This window comes from Emys orbicularis, chromosome 1 (genome assembly GCF_028017835.1).
Source record: "Emys orbicularis isolate rEmyOrb1 chromosome 1, rEmyOrb1.hap1, whole genome shotgun sequence".
Lineage (NCBI taxonomy): Eukaryota > Metazoa > Chordata > Testudines > Emydidae > Emys > Emys orbicularis.
The window spans coordinates 15,327,523-15,352,243 of record NC_088683.1 but is presented as its reverse complement, the minus strand read 5'-3'; the positions used below and the strand labels follow the sequence as shown (position 1 = coordinate 15,352,243).

General features: G+C 42.1%; 1 pseudogene; it reads left to right on the top strand.

Annotated features, from left to right (window-relative positions):
- Positions 1-11,364: 11,364 nt before the first annotated feature.
- LOC135895326 (craniofacial development protein 2-like) lies at positions 11,365-24,435 on the top strand (annotated as a pseudogene).
- Positions 24,436-24,721: the final 286 nt, after the last annotated feature.

Here is a 24,721-nt window from a genome sequence, read left to right as displayed (position 1 = left end):
AGAATAACTTTCGAGTGTTTGTCAGGAAAAAACAAATATGCAAAGTAAAACCACAAAAGATTCAGTTGCCTATTTTTGTTAATTTTTAACCAATGATAATATTTACAGGAGTGCTGTGAGGATTAATTAATTAATGTTGGTACTAGTGCTTTGAAGATGCACATTTTATATACACTGGTCATGCTTAAAAAGTTGCAGTTTTTCCTTTGATAACTAGATCACTTTCCCTGAGTAGAGGTGAAATTCACCCCATGTGCAGAGGGCCAGCCTACACATTCTGTCAGTCCTCAAAACAGGTCTTAAGTGGAATTTAAGCAGTACACTGACCCTATGAATTTTGTCATAGATGCGGTGTGCCATAGATATTCATATTCTCTGGTATTCCCCATTTCTGAGGTAATACCCAAGGAAGTTAAGAGACAATCTGGTACTTACTGCAAATACTGAGATAAAGTTATAAGAATATAAGAATGGCCTATTCTGAGGCACCTATCTCTCCCCATGTATTGCACAGGGAGCCGAGGCACCTAACACAGGCTTTGTGAATACCAGCGATACGTAGCAATGCTCAGTGTCACCACCCCTAAGTTCCTCTGTGAATCTAGCCCTTTGATTTCTACTGCATGGTCTACCTTTTTCAAACCCAAGGTTAGATAGAGCTGACTTCTGTTGGTTTCTTTGGCTTTGGTACCTCAATTGCCAGCCACCTCAAGTCTCACCACTGCTATAATACCTGTGACTGATAATAAGCAGCTTCTCTCCTCGCCTTGTCCGGTGGTCACAGTCACCGCATTGCAGTCCCTGAACCTGAGGGATGGGGGAGTTTAACAGTGCCATCCTTGCAGGGCACATGGAAAGGGTCGGGGCTGTGACCACGGCTTTTCATGGCTTTTCTCACCGAGTGACAGGCTGAAACCAGTGAAGCCAAAAAGAGGTGTAGGAGCTGCCTATGAGCTTACTACCCTTGTGTCAATGGAAGCATCCAGTCAACTTGTTCCCCCAATAGGCAGAATGCCTCTGGGCACTGGTGCATCTGCCTCTAACTCATAAGCCCATACTTTATGGCCTTACTGTATGGCCATATAATCCCTGGCCAAAGCTCCACCTTCAGCAGTAGTTTGATTGACACAAAAAGTCCTTCCATTTCCGTAAAACTCATGCTGCTTACAATCCCAATTGATCTTTTCATTATTTTTCTCCTAACTTAAAGGACGAGGCTTGTCAAACTGCCAGTGAGAGCCATTGTTTCCAGTGTGTCAGAAAGCTCTCCAGGCTGTAGGGTACGGTGACAGTTATCATATCCCTTCCTTGCAAACATGACTGATCGTGTTTCCCAACATTTACTGGTCCTAGAGTGATAAGACCATACTATTGATATCGACAAAAAGCATGAGACTTTAAGGATGTCTCTATGCTTTGTGATAATTTAAGCAGAGAACACAGCAGAATGACAGATTATCTTTTGAGAGTTCACAGATAGAGTCTGTCGCCCTAACTCCCCTGAAAGAGTAAATGTGGGGACAGTAGCTAATGAACACAAGTTCTAGAATCTATTGTAGCCATCTTATCCAGCAAGCATGCTGCAAACTAATAACATCTCTGTTACCCTTTACTGACTGATAATTTACAATTGTTGAGCACAGCTACTAGACTGATTACTAGCCTCTCCCTGGTATTCACAGATCAGAGAAGATCTTCCCAGCTGATGGAGTATGTCATCTTTAATCTTCATTTCTATTTCGGACATAGATTTCATCATTTCTTTCTGAGGATCAGTCCTACTCCCATTGAGTTCAATGGGAATTTAATCGTTGGCTTCAGTAAAAGCAGACTTGGGACCCTGCTTCGCAGCATACATGACTAGAGCTGTGGAAATAATGGATTTTTGTTTCACTGGCAATTCAAAATAATAATAATAATGCAAATCATTTCAGGTTGAACTGAAAATGAAATTCTTCAAAAGTTTTAGTGAATTGAAATGTTGAAAACAATTGTTTGGGGTTAAACAAAACATTTTGTTTGACCAAACCTGAAACATTTGATTTTGAGCACTTTTTGTTTTTTCTTCAATAATTTGAATGAAATTTCTCTCATTCCAAACCAAAACCAATCAACCAAACAACAAACAAACAACAACCCCTCCCCCCACAAAGTTTCATTCTAAAAAGGCTGAAATGGAACATTTTGACTTTTTACAAAGTTTTTGTTTGTTTGTTTTTTCAACATGAACAATTTGGTGAAACCGACATGAATTTGTCAAACATTTTTGTTGTTACCAAATCTGCATTTTTCATCAAAAAACGGTTCAGTTAAAAATTTTCACCCAGTTCAATATGTGACATCAAAACACAGATCATGTCTCCTTATTCAAGACCTGATTCACATTCACACTAAGGTGCTGGCGGTGTAAAGGGGCCTTAAAGTAAGTGTAGCTTGTAATTTACTTTAAGGCACCTTTATGATGCCAGAGTGGTATAAATTGGCCCTAGTGTTACCAAGAATTAGGCCCTCAGAGCCCATTTCACAGCTGCAGTGAATGTATGCTGCAAACTGGACTGATTCGCAACAGGAATATGGTTTGCAGAATATATGCTGTTAAAGCTTGTGTGCACTTTCAGAACAGAACTAGTGTAATGCTGTGTCATGTCAGTTCCAGACTGTGGAATATGACCAAAATGCAAGAACCCTCTCAAGTCCAGTCTAACATAACGATTTACTTTATAAAATAAAAGCTGTGCAATGTAACTTTTCATGAATCTTCAAAAATATCATTTCTCCCACTTGCTTTGCTGGCATTGTGAATATGTTTTTAGTGATCTATCTATAATTCGGTCTTGTTAAAGAGATAATGGAACAGTCTATCTTGAAGCCAGCTCCTATCATGCTTAATGATGCTGAATGTAGCTCATTTCTTAAGTAGCCCCATGGACGACATGGCCTTTTGTCTTTACAGGTGAATGCTTCCAAGGGCCTAGGAGAATTAGGAGCCTGATTCTCTTGGACAATGGGAAATATCACCCTGTAGCTGCCATGCATCAGTAAAATGAAGTGGCCTTCTCTGAAGTGCTAATACTTCAAGGGAGATGCATTTTATCTGTCTTACCTGCTAACAGAGTAAAGGGTTAATATTGGAAAATTACTTCTAGAAGGCCAATCTGTTGAGGTGTAAGTAAAAGGTCCCCTTTTTGTCTTCTACGTTTTAAAGTAAGAAAAAAAAAGTTCTTGCTGTTTGCGTTATTGTCTAGAACAAAATATTTCCAAGGAGATGATACAGCAAGTCTTTCACTGTGGTAAAGCAGGTTGTGAAGTACATAGACGAACTCCTACAATATCATCAGGGGGCAGTTTTTGCTAAGATCTTTATGTAGTCTCAGTTTAATATTGGATATAGTCTCCTTGGGAGACTATATCCTTTCCTTGGAGTGGGAATAGCTTTGATGATCTAACTACTATGATCCTGTGATAACACTAGGAACACTTATTGCCCGCAATATAATGCAACTAAGAAGAGCATTTGTGGTTCAGCACAGGAAAAAAAATGAAAAAGGAAAAATACTAAAAAAGAGCATCCAATGGGCCTGGGTCCATTTGCTTGTTAAGTGATGTAATAAAAACAATCTGGATACACATAAAATGATCTTTGCTAATATTTATTTTTGCTTATCTGCTTTTCGTTGGAAAAAGGGAGCAGTTTGATAGATTGATTGAAAAGATGCCCAATTGCACAGTATGTTCTTTGAAGTACATCTTTAGCCTTTGCTTAAATCTCATTCCGGGTAAACTCCTCGCAGCAACAGCACAGCAGTGATTCAAAACATTATGGAGCAGCAGCAACTGCTGCAGAGTTAAGGGTTTGCAGAATATATGGGCAATCTAAATAGAGATTGAGAAATGGTAGGAGAAGAAACAGAGCACACAGAGGTGAATTGACTTTCCATCATAAGCTTGATTTTAGTCACCTCTCCCCTTCTAAAATCCCTGCTGCGATGTCTTAGACAAGTCAATTCACCTCTCTGTGCTCTGTTTCTTCTCCTACCATTTCTCAATCTCTATTTAGATTGTAAAATCTTTGTGGCAGAGTCTGTCGTGCCATGTGTAAGTGTAGCATTTGACACCATAGGACCTTGATCTCTGTTGGGAACTCCAGGTGCTGCCACAATATGAAAGTGTTTACAGCTTCAAATTGGCCATGTGTGACCAATGAACAATTTTGTGACCAAACCTGAGTTCTCAGAACAAACTGGAAGGTAGAAAATAAATGATAACATAATGACAATCCTAATTTGAAAATTCTTCTTATGCTTGTTTGTTTGGTCATGTTCTAGTTATAAAACAACTGGTTGAGAAGGTTTGAAAAAGTGTTTAGTTGGTGAGGGATAGCTCAGTGCTTTGAGCTAATGGCCTGCTAAACCCAGGGTTATGAGTTCAATTCTTGAGGGGGCCATTTAGGGATATGGGGCAAAAATCTGTTGGATGATTTAATTGGGGATTGGTCCTGCTTTGAGCAGGGGGTTAGACTAGATAATCTCCTGAGGTCCCTTCCAACCCTGATATTCTATGATTCAAAAAAACTGATCTCCCTAAGGTATGACCTCCATTAATGTAGTATTTCAGCACCTCACTGCTTTTAATGTATTTTTCCTCACAACACCCTGTGAGGTAGTCAGTGCAATTATCCCCGTTTTATAGATGGGGAACTCAGGTACAGAGAGATGAAGGGGAAATTTTCAAAAGTACCTTAGGGCCAGATTTTTAAAGGTATTTAGGAGCCTAACTATGTAGCTAAGCACCTAGTGGGATTTTTCAAAAGTGCTTAGGCACCTAACTCCCATTGAAATACTAGGTGGCTATATGCATTTATAAACACTGAATACTTTTAAAATCTGTCCCTAAATGTCTTAGGAGCCTAAGTATCATTTTCAAGAGTATAATAAATAATAAATAATAATAATTAACTTAGGAGCCTAAGTCTAATTGAAAAATCAATGGGACTTAGACATTTAGCCTAAGTCACTTTTTAAAATGGGTCTCAGGCTCATAAATCAAATAAGTGTTTTTGAAAATTTTAAGTTAAATTACTTGCCCAAGGTCACATAGGAAAACTGTAGCAGAGCCAGGAATTTAATCCATTTTACAAGACCCATGCTAGCAGTCTAACCACTGGACCATCCTTCCTCCTTGGCAAGATGTAATGCAAGGGATCTACTTGAGCTGTTGTGTAGCCATGACTGCATGGGAGATGTACTTCTCATGTGCCTGTTCTGAATCTGTACCAATGCCATGGGTCTTTTAGGGTATGTCTACACTGCAACTAAACACCCACAGCTGGCCTGTGTCAGCTGACTCGGGCTTGTGGGGCTCTGGCTCTGGGGCTGCTTAATTGCGGCGTAGACATTTGGGTCAGACTGGAGCCCTTGCCCTGGGAGCTCCAGCACAAGCCCAAATGTCTATACCACAATTAAACAGCCCCAGAGCCTGAGCGCCACAAGCCCGAGTCAGCTGATATGGGCCAGCTGCAGGTGTTTAGTTGCAGTGTAGACATACCCTTAGTCATCCTATCTTTGCATCTGATGGAAGGCTGCTGGATGCTCATAGTTCCACAGTGGTGGATCTTAGGGTGTAGAAGTTTCTTATTTTTGACATCCATCTCTCCCAATTTTCAGAACATCCTTTAAGACTTTTCAAGTCAAAGGTGTTGTTTCTTGGTTTTGTTTTGTATTATGACCATTGTTGGTCCTATATTTATTATCTTCCTTCAATCCCTTTCCTCCCTTCTCTTTGTTTTGAACTGCCCCCTTTGTTTTTCTTCACTTTCAAATTCGCCAGGTTGATTTTTGTTTTTGTTTTTGCTATATTTTAATCTGTTTTTTACAGCATCCACAGTGCCTGCTTAGAAAACAGGTAAGGATGGAGATTCTTAATTAGAGCCAATGGAAGAATGGAGACAATTTTCTGGGGGGAAAAAACCCTGTGAAACATGTTCTTTGGGAGGCAGAGTCAAAAATGTGAACAATTTTAACCAGCCCTTTCATTAACTATAATGAGGATCATCAAACTATTATTCATATTGTGATAAACCCCAAAGGGCCCCATCAGCATCAGAGCCCCACTGTTTTAGGCGCAGTGCAAAAACATAGGAGGATGTGGCCTCTGATCTCAAAAAGCTTACAATCAAAATTGAATCACAGTGAGACAGAGCAGGAGGGAGTCAGGAAGGAAGGATGGGATATGTAATATGGGAGGCCTTTGTCTATTTACAGCCCCTGGTGGCAAGATGGGGAGCTACACCAACCTGGGTCCATCTCCCATACCCAAGTCTATGGTTGTCAAGTCCCTGTTAGGACCTGAGCCCATAGTGGCCAGGTCCTCAACAGTCTCTGTCCCCTTCAGGATAGAGGGAAGTCAGAAGTTCTATGGCTCTAGCAAGGGCTAATCAGCCCTAGGTCTCCTGGGTTTAAAACCTTCTTCTTCAAAAGCCCCTGTCTGGAGTAGGTAGGAGAACCCAGGCCTGCCCATTTCACAGGGTTCCAGCTCAGTGCCCTTGTTTGGAAGAGTCAGAGCCAGTCCTTGTCAGTCCCTTGCTGCTCCCTGAATGGCTTCCTACCTCCCCTCCACTGTTGGCTTCCCGAGCTTCTTGTCCTGCTATTTCCTCATTGGAGTGATAGTTTGTCTGATAGCTTCTCACTAGGGTTAGCAGTATTGGTTGGACATATTCCTGGAGGTTTCATCACATGACATAATCTTTCACTAAAGATTAATCTCTAATTCCTGGAGACTCATGGACAATCCTGGAGGGTTGGCAACCCTACTTCTCACCAGTCTGCTGGAAGGATCTTCTCTCTGTAATGGATCTTCCCTCTGCCTCTCTGGTAGCTACCCTGCCCTCCTGTCTTGAAGCTCTTTTATTTTCACAGCTGCTGTGGGGCTGCCCATCAGCTCTGGCTGAGGAGGCAGACAGGCAGTTGCTTCGTTAAGCCTTTGCCTGCCAAACCAGCATGAGGTGTCTAGAACCCATGACAAGGTAACAAAAATAAAAAACATATTTGCATGAGCCTGATACAAAAGAAATTTCAGTCATTGAAATCCTTCCATTGACTGACGTCAGTGACATCTTTCTGCTGACTTAATTGGATTTGAATCAGATCCTAGGTGCAAAACTAGATATTTTAAATCAATCAGAAGTTGTTGTTTTTAAAGTTAGTAAACAAAAAATGTCAGGGATCCCGTTACCTCACTGTTGGAGTTGGCAATTACTGTAAGCTTCATGGTTGAAGGAATGGGTCTTGGGCAGGAATGTGAAGGAGGAGATGGTAATGGCCATTCATGGGAAGAGACATGGAATAAAGTGCAAATATTTTTATGAGAGAAGCTATAGGGTTCTTTGTAATGTGATGGGGGCATTTGCTATGGGGAACTTTTCCTGCAAAAAGTGTCCATTCCAAAGTCATGGTGGGGCGCTTGAATAACACTGGTCTACAATTTTTGAGAAGTCGTCTGCTTCAGAGATAAAATGTGCTATTTATTATGTATTTTGATGTGCTGAATTCAAATATGACAATTAAAACAACTGATTGGCTACTGTTTCTAAGATATTTAAGTTTTTACATTTTATGTCTATGTATATTGTGTAGATAGTAGAGTTTTAATCATAAATTGTAAACCTAGGTCTTTTCATGTGTTTATGGTTGCTTTACATGATAATATTTCACCTGTCCTGTTTATGTAACACTTTAAAAATCAGCAAAAGGGTTATATAAATAAAATTTATTATGAAACAAAAGGCAAAAAACTATTCTGTACATAGTTTAGTCCTATTCAGTGTCTACTCGGCGCTTCTTGGCTTGTCTCTTGTATTCATTAAATGGAGCATCTCTTGTCACTGTCCAGCAATAGTCTGCAAGCATTGATGGGCTCCATTTGCCCTGATAGCGTTTCTCCATTGTTGCAATGTCCTGGTGAAATCGCTCGCCGTGCTCGTCGCTCACTGCTCCGCAGTTCGGTGGAAAAAAATCTAGATGAGAGTGCAAAAAATGTATCTTTAGTGACATGTTGCAACCAAGGCTTTTGTATGCCTCAAGGAGGTTTTCCACCAACAACCTGTAGTTGTCTGCCTTGTTGTTTCCGAGAAAATTTATTGCCACTAACTGGAAGGCTTTCTATGCCGTCTTTTCCTTGCCACGCAGTGCATGGTCAAATGCATCATCTCGAAGAAGTTCACGAATCTGAGGACCAACAAAGATACCTTCCTTTATCTTAGCTTCACTTAACCTTGGAAATTTTCCATGAAGGTACTTGAAAGCTGCTTGTGTTTTGTCAATGGCCTTGACAAAGTTCTTCATCAGACCCAGCTTGATGTGTAAGGGTGGTAACAAAATCTTCCTTGATTCAACAAGTGGTGGATGCTGAACACTTTTCCTCCCAGGCTCCAATGACTGTCGGAGTGGCCAATCTTTCTTGATGTAGTGGGAATCTCTTGCACGACTATCCCATTCGCAGAGAAAACAGCAGTACTTTGTGTATCCAGTCTGCAGACCAAGCAAGAGAGCAACAACCTTCAAATCGCCACAAAGCTGCCACTGATGTTGGTCATAGTTTATGCACCTCAAAAGTTGTTTCATGTTGTCATAGGTTTCCTTCATATGGACTGCATGACCAACTGGAATTGATGGCAAAACATTGCCATTATGCAGTAAAACAGCTTTAAGACTCATCTTCGATGAATCAATGAACAGTCTCCACTCATCTGGATCGTGAACGATGTTGAGGGCTGCCATCACACCATCGATGTTGTTGCAGGCTACAAGATCACCTTCCATGAAGAAGAATGGGACAAGATCCTTTTGATGGTCACGGAACATGGAAACCCTAACATCACCTGCCAGGAGATTCCACGGCTGTAGTCTGGAGCCCAACAGCTCTGCCTTACTCTTGGGTAGTTCCAAATCCCTGACAAGGTCATTCAGTTCACCTTGTGTTATGAGGTGTGGTTCAGAGGAGGAGGATGGGAGAAAATGTGGGTCCTGTGACATTGATGGTTCAGGACCAGAAGTTTCATCCTCTTCCTCTTCCTCGTCTGACTCAAGTGAGAATGATTCTGGTGCATCAGGAACCGGCAGTCCTTCTCCGTGGGGTACTGGGCGTATAGCTGATGGAATGTTTGGATAATGCACAGTCCACTTTTTCTTCTTTGACACACCTTTCCCAACTGGAGGCACCATGCAGAAGTAACAATTGCTGGTATGATCTGTTGGCTCTCTCCAAATCATTGGCACTGCAAAAGACATAGATTTCCTTTTCCTGTTCAACCACTGGCCAAGATTTGTTGCACAAGTGTTGCAGCATATGTGTGGGGCCCACCTCTTGTCCTGATCTCCAATTTTGCAGCCAAAATAGAGGTGATAGGCTTTCTTAACCATAGTGGTTATACTGCGCTTTTGTGATGCAAAAGTCACTTCACCACAAACATAGCAGAAGTTATCTGCATTGTTCACACAAGTATGAGGCATCTCTGCTCACTTTGGCTAAACAGAAATGTGTCCCTTTGCAAAATCAAACACTGACAAATAAGAGAGCATGACACTGTATGATTTCTAGAGCTGATATAGGGCAATTTGTTCAGCAGAGTGATGTAAGCTTCGTTATGATTGCATCATCCATGACTTCTAGGAATAACATGATGCAATTCATATCATGTATGACGCAATACCAGCTTCAGATTGCATCATTCATTGTTTTGCCTAAAAAGCAAGTACTGTCCAAACCCAGTCATAGATTTATTCATAGATCCAGTCAAAGATGTATTTTAGTTATTTCTGATTTAAATTGAGATCCCTTCCCTTTATAACTCACTTATCCTCCGCCATTCCCAAGTCAAGGGTCGTATATACTGACCCAGTAGCATATCTTGAAAACTAGAGCCAATCAACAATTTTAAGCATCATTTTCGTTCTCAGTGACCCAGAATTAGTAAAGTTTGACTACATTTATTTCAGAAGCATTTTGGCTGTAGAGCAATGTAATTGCTCTATCCAAACTGGAGATGAAAGCCAATCTATCATGTCAGCGATTCACCTGTATCACTTTGTCTTCAAGTCACCAACATCTTGAATGATTATTAATTAGTCAAATCCTGCTCTTAATGAATAGTCAATTTCTCTTACAACAAGCTTGTTTCTGCCCACCGCACAGTACCACTGAACAGGTTTTCCCACTAACAACTCACAGAGAGAATGGCTTTCAATCAAAGTTGAAGATTGGTGCAGGTTTTTATTGATCCAGGAGCTGCATATGAGACTTTATGTCATACAAGAATTTTGATGAAAATATCAGAACTGCTGTCATTCTGGATAGCACCAAAGTTTAGCTTGCTGATCTCTAATCAAAAGTTTCAGGTATGTTTCAATGAGAAATCCAGGCACTCATAAGGACAGTTTTCCCTGGGGTCCACTGTCACATCAATCACATCTATCTACATGCTATTCCAGCTACATATAATAAGCACAGCTTCATCTATACAGACTATATACATCCTTCAGCCTAGACACTTTTGTCTCCTTGATCATGTCCCAGAATTATTGTCATCTTCATCTACTTTTCTTTTCTGACCCATTTCTTGTGTGTTTATAGCTCTCACATACTTTGTCATATTGAATTTACAAGTGCTTTGGGGAAGAAAACAGTGATTGCCTTAGAGTGATAGACTCAAGGAGCTCAATGTATAAAGCTTAACAAAGAGAAGGTTAAGGGGTGACTTGAACACAAACTATAAGTACTGAAATGAGGAACAGATATTTGATCGTGGGCTTTTCAGTCTGGCAAACAAAGATAAAACAAGATCCAAAGGCTGGAAGTTGAAGCTAGACAAATTTAAACTGGAAATAAGGCACATGTTCTTAACAGTCAGGGTAAATTAATCACTGGAATAATTTATGAAGAGGCATGGTGAATTCTCCATCACTGGCCATCTTTAAATCAGGATGCATGTTTTTCTAAAGGATGTGCTCTAGTTCAAATAGGAATTGCTTGGGGCACGTTCTATGCCTGTGTTATACAGGAGGGCAGACTAGATGATCACAATGGTCCCTTCTGGCCTTGGACTATGAAAATGTGAAGGGTTTTTTACATATTCTATGAGGCACCTAGCACTTTTTTGAACATTGGGAAAAAATAAAGCTCCCAAGATTACTTAGGCTGGCACGTTCATATTAAGAGGGCTCAATTCTTTTTTCATGTATGTGTGTGCATTGCCTTTCCTTCTCCTCAATGCTCATGGGCTTTACAGCAAAAGCCAGGTTTTAGGAGAGATTTGTATGAGGTGACTGGGCAAAAAGGGTTGGGATTTGCCTCCCAGATATAAGGATTAGCATGGAAGAAAGCACAGAGATGTTAGCAAGAGAAGCGGCTATTAAAGTTGGCATCACTGGCACAGTGGAGAGCATGGTGAGCTATAGGTATGCGCTGCATATTGTTGACGCTTGAAGGACCCTGGAAAGTAAGGACGGGAAGTTTAAGTTTGATGTGCAGCACAGTGGAGAGCCTGTAAAATAATTCAATCAATAATTCAATGATTTCAATCACTTTAAAAAAAATCATTGATGTAAATCAGATTTCTAAAGCTAATTTTCAAAATCGAGTTATTATTTAGATTAAAATGTACGATTAACTAAATTATCAATGCTGTCTTTTTAATGCCACTATTGGTGAGGTCTCTTATTTGAAATGTATAAAACTGCTAAAGGCAAAAAACTTGGGGCCTCGAACCTGCAATGCACAAGCCAGTAGGTAAACTTTACTGCATGAATAATTGAATTGACTTCAATGGCACTACTCCTGTGCTTAAAACACCTACATGTTTGCAGCATAAGGGGCTAAAATAGTACTTTTGTTCAAAACATTTCTTAGTGGCATAAAATCTGTATCACTTAAAAAGTTGCTTCAGGGTTAAGAAGAGAAAGTTATTTAGACTTTCCATATATTAACAAAGTTATTGTGAACTTTTTCATGTACACAGGCCAAAAGTTTCAAAAATAGGGACCATAAAGATAGGCTCCTAAGCCCATATGTAGGCACAAAGCTTCAAAAGCCAATGCTCCAAAGTAACTTAGGAGTACAAGCATTGTGGATTTCATACTGGGAATACTGATGGAGGAGAACAGTCTGGTAGAAGCATTTATTTTTCTTGACTTATGTAAGTTCAACGTATTAGAAGTTCATGTTGGTTACAAATATAGAATAAGCTGTTTGCTTCTTAGTTCTGTGTCTGAGTTCATGTTGTTCTCATAGTAAGGATGTTAATGAAGCCCTGCACTTGTCTTATTCAGCACAGATGAGCTTGTTAAGTGTGAAAACTCTTAGTAGAAAAAATGTCTATGTAAAGTCTGAAATGCTGTTGACAATTGGGAAACTAATTAAAGAACCAAGTACAAAACTTCCACTTTAGAAATTTAAGACTATAAAGTGGGAAGAAAGTAAAGAAGTATGAAATGTAAATCAATAATCGGATTTAAATTTTTACAAAATAATGATTTAATTTTAATTGATTTTGAGGTGTTTTTTTTAAAATCCACCTTGAATTCAAATGATTAAACAATGAAGTTCAGATCGTGACAAAAGTGGAGTCTCAAATCTAGTCTGATAAAATTATTAATATTCATTATTTTCATTGCAGTAGCATCTAGGAACCCCAGTCAAGGACTAGGACCTGTATGTGCTAGGCACTATACAAACACAGAACAAAACGATGGTCCCTATCTCAAGGAGCTTACAATCTAAGTATAACACGAGAGACAGGTGGATACAGACAGTCTGAGCAATAGGAAGCAAAAAACCAATATTGGTCGTCATGATAGGCAGTGGTCTCAGTACATCAGCTGCTTATCTGTTGGCAAACATTTTGTAGGCATCACAGCAAAGGGGAGTATTGAGGAGGGATTTGAATGAAAACAGTGGGGTGGCTTTGTTGATGTTTATGGGGTGCTCCTCCCATACGCGAGGAGCAGAATGAGAAAACATGAAGGTACGTGTTTCAAAATTTAACAAAGTGGACAGTGAAGGTAAACATCATTGGCAGATCAGAGGCAGGAGCTGACATCTCAGTAGCATATGAGAAATGATAGGTAGCATGGGGATAGACTTTGAAGGGCCCTGAAAGTGAAGACAAGTAGTCAATAAAAAACAGAAGCAGTTGCTTTGACCTGTACCATGTGAAGCAGGATGTCATCTTCAGAGTGAGAGATCCTCTCTGCACCAAGCACCTCGTTATCTTCACCAGCATATAGAAAAACAGGCAAGAAGCTGAGAATATGAAACAATGTATTTTTCTACCCCTGCAAATACAGTACATAAAGGGAGCTGATGTTATACAGAAGGTGGTGAATACAGCAAATTTTCCTGCAACTATTCATTCTAAGTTTCAATTGAATTTGCTAGTCTTGTGTGTTCACTTTATGTGAACATTTGTGTGATTGAGTTTTGTTGGCAAAAATGTTGAACACTCATACGCGAGAAGTAAATTTCAGCCCACGTCTCTGAATACTTATGAGAAGTTCATTTGAATCTAGCTTTCCATGAGCATTAATTCAGAAACCTGATTATATTTAAAAGCCACACTCATCCAATCATCTATCTGCATAAAATATTCAAAGTCAAATGGAGTGATAGAATAAGCAATGAAAAGGTCAAAAATAGGCGCAGTTATCTATAAAAATACAAATAGTATGGAAGAAGAAATGGACATATCTGGGACATCTTTTAAGAATGCCTAATAATAGGCTACCTAAACAAGCATTTTTGGGCAACCTCAGGGCAGGGGACAGAGAGGCCAACCTAGAGACAGTTTAGCCACAATAATGGCTGAAGCAGCATCATTATATCCGAATATAAAATGCCTGGCAAAACAATTCCAAGATAGGGAGAATTAGCACTGTTTGACTTCTGCCTTATGCATCTGATGGTGCAGGAAGGATGATGGTGATGAACATAATGTAATCATAACTGAGCCACATGACTCAAATGTTGGAAGATTTAATTTTTGAATAACTAACCAGAGAATGAACAACATTGACAAAAATATTGTCAAAGAATGAAGACATTTAAGAACTGTGATCTGTTCCCAGACTTCCCACAAACAGAAAAAGAGGTGAAATTCATTCAATACAACTACCTTATGAATTATTGGCTTAATGGCAATGCTAAGAATTGTTTCTGATGTCATGGATCATGCTCCTGTCTGGAGGTAATGAATCTACTGCAATATTTGGGATAGTCAATTGATATGTCAATGCACTTCAATACACAATGTATTAAGTATGTCCCAGTTCCTTACTGGAGTGCCCCACATCAAATCCATCATGAATGTGTGGCAACAGGACACATAAGGATATTTTCAGTCCTCTTGTGGACTCTTTGAAATCTCGTCATCCTGTGCAGCTCCATAACTTCCACCAAAATTCATTCTTACATCTTAATTTTGTTGAGGCAAAATGGCATCCCCGGTAGAGTGAGGTTACTGGTAACAGTAACTTCATTGGCCACCCAGCATACATGTTCCAGGATCCAACCTCTCCCATTGGTTGTGGCTTCTGCTGTACCATTTCTGCACAAATAGAGCCTTTATTTAAGTGGGTTTGGTAAGATAATGCCGGCTACCATTGCAGGGATGAATTTTTTGGTAAATAATTTGGAAGACTGCCTGACTGCAAATTCGATGGTCACATCTCTTGCCAACATGAGGGTTTGTGATGGGGTATATAAACCCCACACTGGGCCTGAAGGGGTTAAAAGTCTATACTGGGCCCAGGTAGCCCACGCCTCTGGGCCTGCTGAGCATGCTCCAGCTGGAGGAATGGGTTAAAAGGAGCTCAGAAGCCCAGGCAAGTGCTGGTGAACAGGCTGCAGGAGAGAAGAACCCTTCTCTGGGAAGCTGGACAGAAGGTGGCCCCTTAGAGGGGATCACAGAGTGGGTGAGGCCCCCAGACAGTTCCTTCTCCAACCACCACCCCTTTTGACATAAGAATATAAGAACATAAGAAAGGCCGTACTGGGTCAGACCAAAGGTCCATCTAGCCCAGTATCTGTCTACCGACAGTGGCCAATGCCAGGTGCCCCAGAGGGAGTGAACCTAACAGGCAATGATCAAGTGATCTCTCTCCTGCCATCCATCTCCATCCTCTGACGAACAGAGGCTAGGGACACCATTCTTACCCATCCTGGCTAATAGCCATTTATGGACTTAGCCACCATGAATTTATCCAGTCCCCTTTTAAACATTGTTATAGTCCTAGCCTTCACAACCTCCTCAGGTAAGGAGTTCCACAAGTTGACTGTGTGCTGCGTGAAGAAGAACTTCCTTTTATTTGTTTTAAACCTGCTGCCTATTAATTTCTTTTGGTGACCCCTAGTTCTTGTATTATGGGAATAAGTAAATAACTTTTCCTTATCCACTTTCTCAACATCACTCATGATTTTATATACCTCTATCATGTCCCCCCTTAGTCTTCTCTTTTCCAAACTGAAGAGTCCTAGCCTCTTTAATCTTTCCTCATATGGGACCCTCTCTAAACCCTTAATCATTTTAGTTGCTCTTTTCTGAACCTTTTCTAGTGCTAGAATATCTTTTTTGAGGTGAGGAGACCACATCTGTACACAGTATTCGAGATGTGGGCGAACCATGGATTTATATAAGGGCAATAATATATTCTCAGTCTTATTCTCTATCCCCTTTTTAATGATTCCTAACATCCTGTTTGCTTTTTTGACTGCCTCTGCACACTGCGTGGACATCTTTAGAGAACTATCCACGATGACGCCAAGATCTTTTTCCTGACTCGTTGTAGCTAAATTAGCCCCCATCATGTTGTATGTATAGTTGGGGTTATTTTTTCCAATGTGCATTACTTTACATTTATCCACATTAAATTTCATTTGCCATTTTGTTGCCCAATCACTTAGTTTTGTGAGATCTTTTTGAAGTTCTTCACAATCTGCTTTGGTCTTAACTATCTTGAGTAGTTTAGTATCATCTGCAAACTTTGCCACCTCACTGTTTACCCCTTTCTCCAGATCATTTATGAATAAATGAACATTTATGAACAACCAACAAGTGTGGCAAGGTCCTGCTCATTTTGTGAAACTATTGACTGTTTGGACTACAGGGACTGTACCCCAAACTGAAGGAGCACATAGGCAGGAAGTAGCCCAGGCAGCTGCCAAGCACTGATATTGCTCCCTGAGAGAGAGACAGATGGTAGAGGTCAGGTGTGCTAACCAGTAGTCCACCTGGTCTTCTGAGCACCCTATCCCAGGCAGTAAAGCCCTACAAAGGCCACTTTGTCATTTTGAACGGATGTTACACCTTGCTTTTCTAGTTATGGTGTCATTTCAGGAAATAAATAAATAATCTGAAAGAAAAAATGGTATGTAATCACACACACTTATTCTCCAATACTCTTCTTGCCCTAATCTCAATGAAATATTTCAGTTAGTCACTCATGCAGATATACGACATTAATCTGTAGTAATGGCTCCATACACTGTGGTAATTGTATTGTAAATACCTAATGAGTGGTTAGCTGTCAGATGTGGGTTGTAAAATCTTAGGCAACAGTCCTGAAAAATTAAAGACTCTTTATTGCATAAAGATCAGCTACATTAGTTTGGATTTAGCTAGATAGGGAAGGTATTACATCTGGTCTGTTTTCCTCTAGGATTTAATGGGTGTCCTGCAGTGACTGAACAAGATGAAAACATTGTTTGAAACAGTATTACAGATGGTTAGGGTTTGGAAAACAGCTTTTACACGTTGGGGCAATTCTTTACATATTGACTGCTCTGCGGCTGTATCCACAGATGACCCAGTCTGCACTGTTTAAACCGCACAGAGCATTAGGAAAGGATTTCCTTTTCCTTTGAACCCTGGATTTCATTTTAATAGCTGAATTTCTGGCCAAGCATATTCTTCAAAATGTTGCAATTAGTGGGGTTCTTCCAGGAAGGATTCAGTATCTAGTATTTGCTACAATGTCCTACCAATCAATACTGAAAGTCCCATACAAGTTATCCTAGAGCTAATCAAAACATATTGGACCTATTCCAAAGTCAATTTAAGACAATGGAAAGACTCTCAGTTAGACTTTGGGTCAGGCGTCTATTTCTTCTCAAGATACAAGATCAGTTGTGGGTAATTGAAATTAGTTCCTAATAACTAAACATTGTGCTACTATTGTCAAATTCTTTCTATATAAAATCAATCTTGGGATTGAAGAATGCACAAATATTATAGCTGATTCACCTTTTTTAAAGGCCATTGTATGATCCAGTGTTCAGTTTAAGCCATAAGTTACCCATTCCCTTGCCCCTTTATGTAATTGAAAAGGTTCTGTCCCAATGATATTTTAAAACTGTATACAGTATATACTCCTCCTCTTGCAAGGCCTCATATAATGGCTTTCTTCTAGTCAGTTCCACTAATCTGTTTAACCAAGTGGCAATGAATGTTTAAAAAAGTTATTTAGTTTACTAAAAGGCCCAGAAAAAAATAAGAAAGGACCTCAGAAACTTGATATCGGACGGATATTCCTGAATTGTGACAAGGTGTAAGAGCTGTCACTGGCATTAACGGTGGCAATGCAATTCAAAATAATTCTTACCCAGCCAAAATTAGCAATCACTTTTCCCGGGATTTACAGAATTGTGAATAATTTTCCATTTTCACTTTAAGCTTTTTTCCAAATACAAAATTCATACAGCTATTTTTTCCCTGCAGAAGCCAACTTAGCTTCTAAAATAGCAACATTTCTGATAAAATGGTATTTCCCCCCGAGTCTGATTTAAAATAATTAATGAAAATGTCTGTTTTTAAAAGCAAATATTCATGAATCCAAAAGTGGGAGTTTTGCTCACATCTATCACTTCTTGCTTAATTTGAGGATGATAGCCTTGGTCTGGTGGCTCATTCATGGAATATACAGAATCGACTGTATATTCTACGTAAATGAGTTAGCTTTTATTCTGCTCTATGGAATTCTAGTTTTATGTACTCGAGCAGTGACTAAGAAACCCTACTTCAGGTAAATTACCTCCATTTATCCATCCTTACTTTCTGGTTCAGAAATAAGTAATTTTCCTAAATGGACTGTTTCCACCTGTTGTCCAGCAGCCCCTCTCCATCCTTAAACAGGCAAATTCATTATTAAGTATATTGTGTCAAGTGTTCTGAGTCACCTCTAGAGAATCAGCTGTTTTATGTGACTGGTATTATGGGCACACAAATATCCTTATACTGTTCTTTGGTTGTTTAAGATTCTCCAACAACAACAAAATTATTCTCTGTTTCAGATTATGAGCTAGAGCTGAGCAAATAATTTGCGATAACTAATTTATTTGACAAATGTAGCCTGTTTTCCTGCTCCCAGAATATCCACAAGGGGATCACAATTTCCTTGAATTTATCATTTATTTAAATTTCTTTAATGACTATCTTGTCAAATTTATTACTCTGTGAACTGACTGCGAATATTAAAAATTAAATCGGGGGTGCTTAGTCATCATTGGTCAGATAAGATAGATAGTATCATTTCCATTTCATATGGATTTTGGTCCCTTTCATTTGTGTAGTAAAGTGACTTAAAATATTTAAGCAGGGCTGTTTGTTAGCTTTGTAAAATTTCAGTTTGAAAGAAATTATTAGTGCAACTCAGTTTGGTCCGTATCCCTAGTTTTTGGCTGCCAAATTTGAACATATCAATCCTAGTGGAGGACTGAGCATGGCAGAGATGGGGGGAGGGATAGCTCAGTGGTTTGAGCATTGGCCTGCTACGTAGTTCAATCCTTGCAGGGGCCATTTAGGGAAGTGGGATAAAACTCTGTCTGGGGATTGGTCCTGCTTTGAGCAGGGGGTTGGACTAGATGACCTCCTGAGGTCCCTTTCAACCCTGATATTCTATGATTAACAGCAGGACAGGGCTTACTGAAAACCTAATTTGGCCTGCAGAATCTTCACTACTGTATGGTGATGCTCAGGAAGTAAAGAACCTGTTTGAGCTATATCATGTCTTTTAGAAATGATCTGATTTAAAGAATTCAAGTGATGGTGGACCCAGCAAAGGCTACATTCACAAAGAAACTAACTTTTAGGCACCTAGACAATCACTGGGATTCACAAAGCTTGTGTTAGGTGCTTAGACTCCCTGTACAATGAATGGAGAGACTCAGGTGCCTCAAAATGGGATTCAAAAAAGCTGGCACATTGGTGGGGGAGCTGCCTAAGGAGATGCCAGTTGACAAGAAGGAGTGGAAATCACTTTTGTAGTGCTAATGAGGCCAATGTAAGCAAGGTGGCCCATTTCAAACAGTTGACAAGAAGGTGTGAGTATCAGCAGGGGGACCTTCTTGTCAACTGTTTGAAATGGGCCACCTTGCTTACATTGGCCTCATTAGCACCACAAAAGTGATTTCCACCCCTTCTTGTCTGAATAGCCCACTGTTGAGGATAGCCCACTTCCACCTTAATTGAATTGGCTCATTAGCACTGATCCCCGACTTGGTAAGGCAACTCCCATCTTTTCAGATGCTGTGTATTTATACCTCCCTACTGTATGTTCCACTCCATGCATCTGATGAAGTGGGTTTTAGCCCACGAAAGCTTATGCCCAAATAAATGTGTTAGTCTCTAAGGTGCCACAAGGACTCCTTGTTGTTTTTGCTGATACAGACTAACACGGCTACCCCTCTGAAATATGAGAATGACTTTGTAACCTGGTGGGTAGAGCACTCACCCAGGAGGTGTGAGACCAAGGATTCAATTCCTCTCCCCAAAGCCTCCCTACATAGAGTAGAGCTGCATTTTACAGCTGAGTCTGTCTCTCAGCATCCTGGCCACTGATACAGGGCCATATCCTGCCATCCTTACTCCATCCTTAACCTGGCAAAAGTCCCACAGAGCATGGAAAGGTAATGCTGCCACTGCATTCTGTGAAAGGACCTGGGTCTCCAGGGCTATCAATCCAGCACAAATAAAGTTTAAAAATGGGAGTCATAACAGACACTGACAGACTGTTAAGTATAGCGGCGCTAACAAGTAGAATATCTCAAATAATGTAGCTTCTAGCCCTGGGAAATTATTCTACAGCAGGGGCAGGCAACCTATGGCACGCATGCCGAAGGCAGCACACAAGCTGATTTTCAGTGGCATTCACACTGCCTGGGTCCTGGCCACTGGTCTGGGGGGCTCTGCATTTTAATTTAATTTTAAATGAAGCTTCTTAAACATTTTAAAAACCTTATTTACTTCACATACAACAATAGTTTAGTTCTATATTATAGACTTATAGAAAGAGACCTTCTAACAATGTTAAAATGTATGACTGGCATGCGAAACCTTCAATTAGAGTGAATAAATGAAGACTCGGCACACCACTTCTGAAAGGTTGCCGACCCCTGTTCTACAGTCTGCTGGATCTTGCTGAAAGGAAGGGTTTTCTGATATTTGTCCTAAATTTTCCCTCTATCAGTGTGTAGTAGTGCAGGTGGCTCACTCCAGCAAGGGGTGGGGAAGAGGCAGCCAAGGAGGCTATGGAAACCTGCAGCTAATTAGGGTGACGCTTGTTGGGAGCCAGACAAGAGGCAGCTGCTGGGACAGCCCAGATATAAGGAGCTGCCCAGCAGAGCAGAGGAGAGTCTCTCCCTGACAAGCAAGGGAGGGGGACTGGCTCCCCGGGATAGCACCTGAGATAGAGCAGTGCTGGGCAGGCTCAGGGGAGCGGAGGGTGAGCTCTGGCCTGTTACCTGCTAGGCTGCAGGCCCCTGCCAGAAAGGGCCAAGAAGGTGCAAGGGCCAGGGACAATAGGCAGACAAGGGGAGAGAAGGTGGGCAGAGAGGCTGCCGCTAGAGGGTCCCTGGGTCAGGACCCAGAGTAGTGGGTGGACCTGGGTCCCCTCCTTGCACTGCACCTGGCTGTGGAGGAGCATGGTCAATACAGACTGCAACTTGCCCCTTAAGTGAGGGGCTAGACTTTGGGTTGTGGTTGGCCCCTGCAATGGGTGCAAGCCAAAGGACTGCCATGACCCCCAAAAGGGGGGTGAGGAAGAAGTAGTGGGCACTGCCGGAGGGGGGAGCAACACGGGTCCGAAACAGCACAGTAGAGCAGACAATGGGCAAGACACCACCTGCAGAGGGCGCTCCGGAGCTGGACTGAGCTAATTATCGGTGCAACCAGCAGGAGGCGCCAGCAGTGGTGAGTCCTGACCCCATTACACAGTATCACTCCGTTCCCCATCGTTATACACTTTGTACTACATTAACCAACCCCTCTCCTTCCTGAATAGCTTATTCCTTTGAAATAGTTACCAGGCCTTCTTATAGACAGTATTTAGCTAAGCTGAAGGCGTGTATGGGGTTGTCAGGGAGGGGTAGTACCTCTGATGGGGGAGCAGTCGTACTCCTAGGAGTAGCTCATCCACTTTGGTCCCCACTTGACACCCAGCTCTCACCTGTGGCTCCAAGTAGCTGTCAGCATGCGACACGGCCACACCCCGGAGACCGTCTCGACTGGCGGGCTAAACCAGGTGAGGGTAGCCGATGAGTATGAGACTCTCAGTGAGTTAGGGCCTGTCTACCCATTGCATGCGAAGGCTGGATCCGGCTGACTGAGGCAACCTGGTTCAACCTGGTTTAATGGTCAGGAAGGCGGTGACAGCAAGCGTTGTGGAACGCTTAAGAGCACGACAAGACACGTAGGCATCCTGGTCATCCACTGCGCCCTGCCCTATCTCCAGCCGTCTCGACTTCTGTCCTGCCACTGGATACAGATAGGAACTGGGAAGAGAGAGTGAGGCTGACGTTGCGCAACTCTCCCTCACTTTAATCCAATTCACGCGCAAGTCTCGACATCATATCATATCATATTACATCATATCAAGTCCTGTGGCGATGGGCGAGCGACGAAGCAGCAGGTGTGGATACACTGGGAGCTGTAGCCGCGGACCTGCACATAGGCGGCTCAGGCATAATGGTCGTTCCTCACTGACCGAAGCAGCAGTGGAGCTCGGCATCTTCTTGAGCGACTGAGCAGCCCTATTCAGGATTGCACTGCTCACCTCCGTAGAACGAGGAGGGGGCTAGAAAAGGTGCCCTAAACATTGCCTGCTTCACCTTACCCTGGCCAGCACACCGCGGCTGGCGGGGATCCCAGAAAAGCGGTCGAACAAAAACAAAAACAAAACTTAGAGTGACACCGATCACTATTGGCACATGGAATGTGCGCACGTTACTGGACAACATCACGGCAGACAGACCGGAGAGAAGAACAGCACTTGTCGCTCGAGAGCTCGCACGCTACAACATTGACATTGCAGCCCTTAGCGAAACTCGCCTTGCTAATGAAGGACAGCTGTCTGAGTCAGGCGGTGGCTATACATTCTTCTGGAGTGGCCGCAGCAGTGATGAGCGTCGCGAATCTGGAGTTGGCTTCGCCATCAAGAATCATCTTGTTCAGAAACTTGCCAGTTCCCCCAAGGGTATGAATGACCGGCTCATGACAATGCAGCTTCCGCTTCAAAAAGGAAAACAAGCTACTTTGATCAGGGCATATGCTCCTACAATGACCAACCCAGAGGATGTGAAGGATAAATTCTACGAAGAACTAGATACTCTGCTATCGTCAGTGCACCGCACAGACAAGCTGATTCTGCTTGGCGATTTTAACGCAAGAGTCGGATGTGATGCCGCAGCCTGGGAAGGAGTCATCAGGAAAAATGGAGTGGGAAAGTGTAACAGCAATGGTCTGTTACTGCTGAAAACTTGTGCAGCACATGACCTTCTGATCAGCAATACGGTCTTCCACCTTCCTACCCGTAACAGGACTTCGTGGATGCATCCCCGTTCCAAGCCCTAGCATTTGATCGATTATGTCATCATCAGGAGAAGGGATAGACAAGATGTCAGGGTTACAAAAGCTATGTGTGGCGCTGACTGTTGGACGGATCATAGGCTCATAGTATCCAAAATGAAGCTCTGTATCATGCCAAAGAGACGACCACAAGGCAGTAAGGCTTTCAAAAGGATCAACGTGTCGAAGCTGAAGAACAGCCGCATCACTAAAAATCTAGCGGAAGACCTAGAGAATGAACTTGCTGATCTTCGTATTGAGGATGACGCTGAGAAAGACTGGGAGCGATTCCGCAACACTGCCCATACAGCTGCATCGAAGGTATTGGGGCCCTCCATATGCAGGCGGCAAGACTGGTTTGATTAAAATGATGCAGAAATCCAGGCCTTACTTGCTGAGAAGCACCGCCTGCATCGTGCATATCAAAATGATCCATCCTCAGCGGCAAAGAAGACCGCCTTTATCAACGCTCGCAGAACAGTACAGAACCGACTGCGCAAAATGCGGGAATTGTGGCTGAGCGCCAAAGCAGATGAAATATGGGCATATGCGGACAGGAACGACTATAAGCAGTTTTATGAAGCCCTTAACACACTCTATGATCCACAGTCTTCTGGGAGCTTTCCCCTCCTGAACTCTGATGGTACTGTGCTCCTTACAGAGAAGATGCAGATTCTCCAGAGATGGGCTGAACACTTTGAAGCAATTCTCAATCGTCCCTCAGTCCTCAATGATGAGGCCATTGACAAGATGCCCCAGGTTGCAGTCAATGACTCCATGGATGCTTCACCAGAAGAGGACGAAGTGAAGAAAGCTATCAATCAGCTGTCAAGTGGCAAAGCCCCAGGGTCAGATGCCATACCAGCAGAGGTGTACAAAGTCGGTGGACCCGTGCTGCTACGGAAACTCACTGAGCTGTTTCAGTCCTTCTGGAAGCAGGGAACCATTCCACAAGAATTTAGAGACGCGTCCATCTTGCACCTCTATAAGAGGAAGGGCAATCGCCAGGTATGCGACAATCACCGTGGAATCTCGCTGCTTTCTACAGTGGGGAAAGTTCTTGCACGGGTTCTGTTGAACCGATTGATCACTCACCTGGAGAAGGGCTTACTGCCAGAATCACAGTGTGGCTTCCGCAAGGGACGTGGGACTATTGACATGATCTTCGCTGTGCGTCAGCTACAGGAGAAATGTCAAGAGCAGAATCGTGAACTCTACACAACTTTTGTGGACCTCACGAAAGCATTTGACTCTGTCAGTCACCAGGGCCTGTGGAGGATCATGTCGAAATTTGGCTGTCCAGACAGATTTATACGAATGGTACGTCAACTTCATCACGGTATGATGGCTTGTGTCCTGGATGACGGTGAAACATCTGAGGCCTTCCCAGTCACCAACGGCGTCAAGCAAGGGTGTGTTTTAGCACCCACTTTGTTCAGCATATATTCTCTGCCACTTTGACTGATGCCTTTCAACACTGCACTGAAGGAGTAGGCCTGAAGTATAGAACTGATGGGAAACTATTTAATCTGAGGCGACTGCATGCCATCACCAAGGTGAAGGAAACTGTACTTCGAGACTTTCTCTTTGTCGATGATTGTGCTCTGAATGCTAGTACAGAGCCAGAAATGCAAGCCAGTATGGACAAGTTTTCAATTGCATGCAACAACTTCGGTCTCACCATTAACATCAAGAAGACTGAGGTCATGCACCAGCCAGCTCCCCACGCTTCGTACTCAGAACCGTCCATCACTGTAAATGGACAGAGACTTCAGACAGTGGACCACTTCACGTACCTGGGCAGTATTCTTTCCCGAGCAGTGTCAATTGATGTTGAAG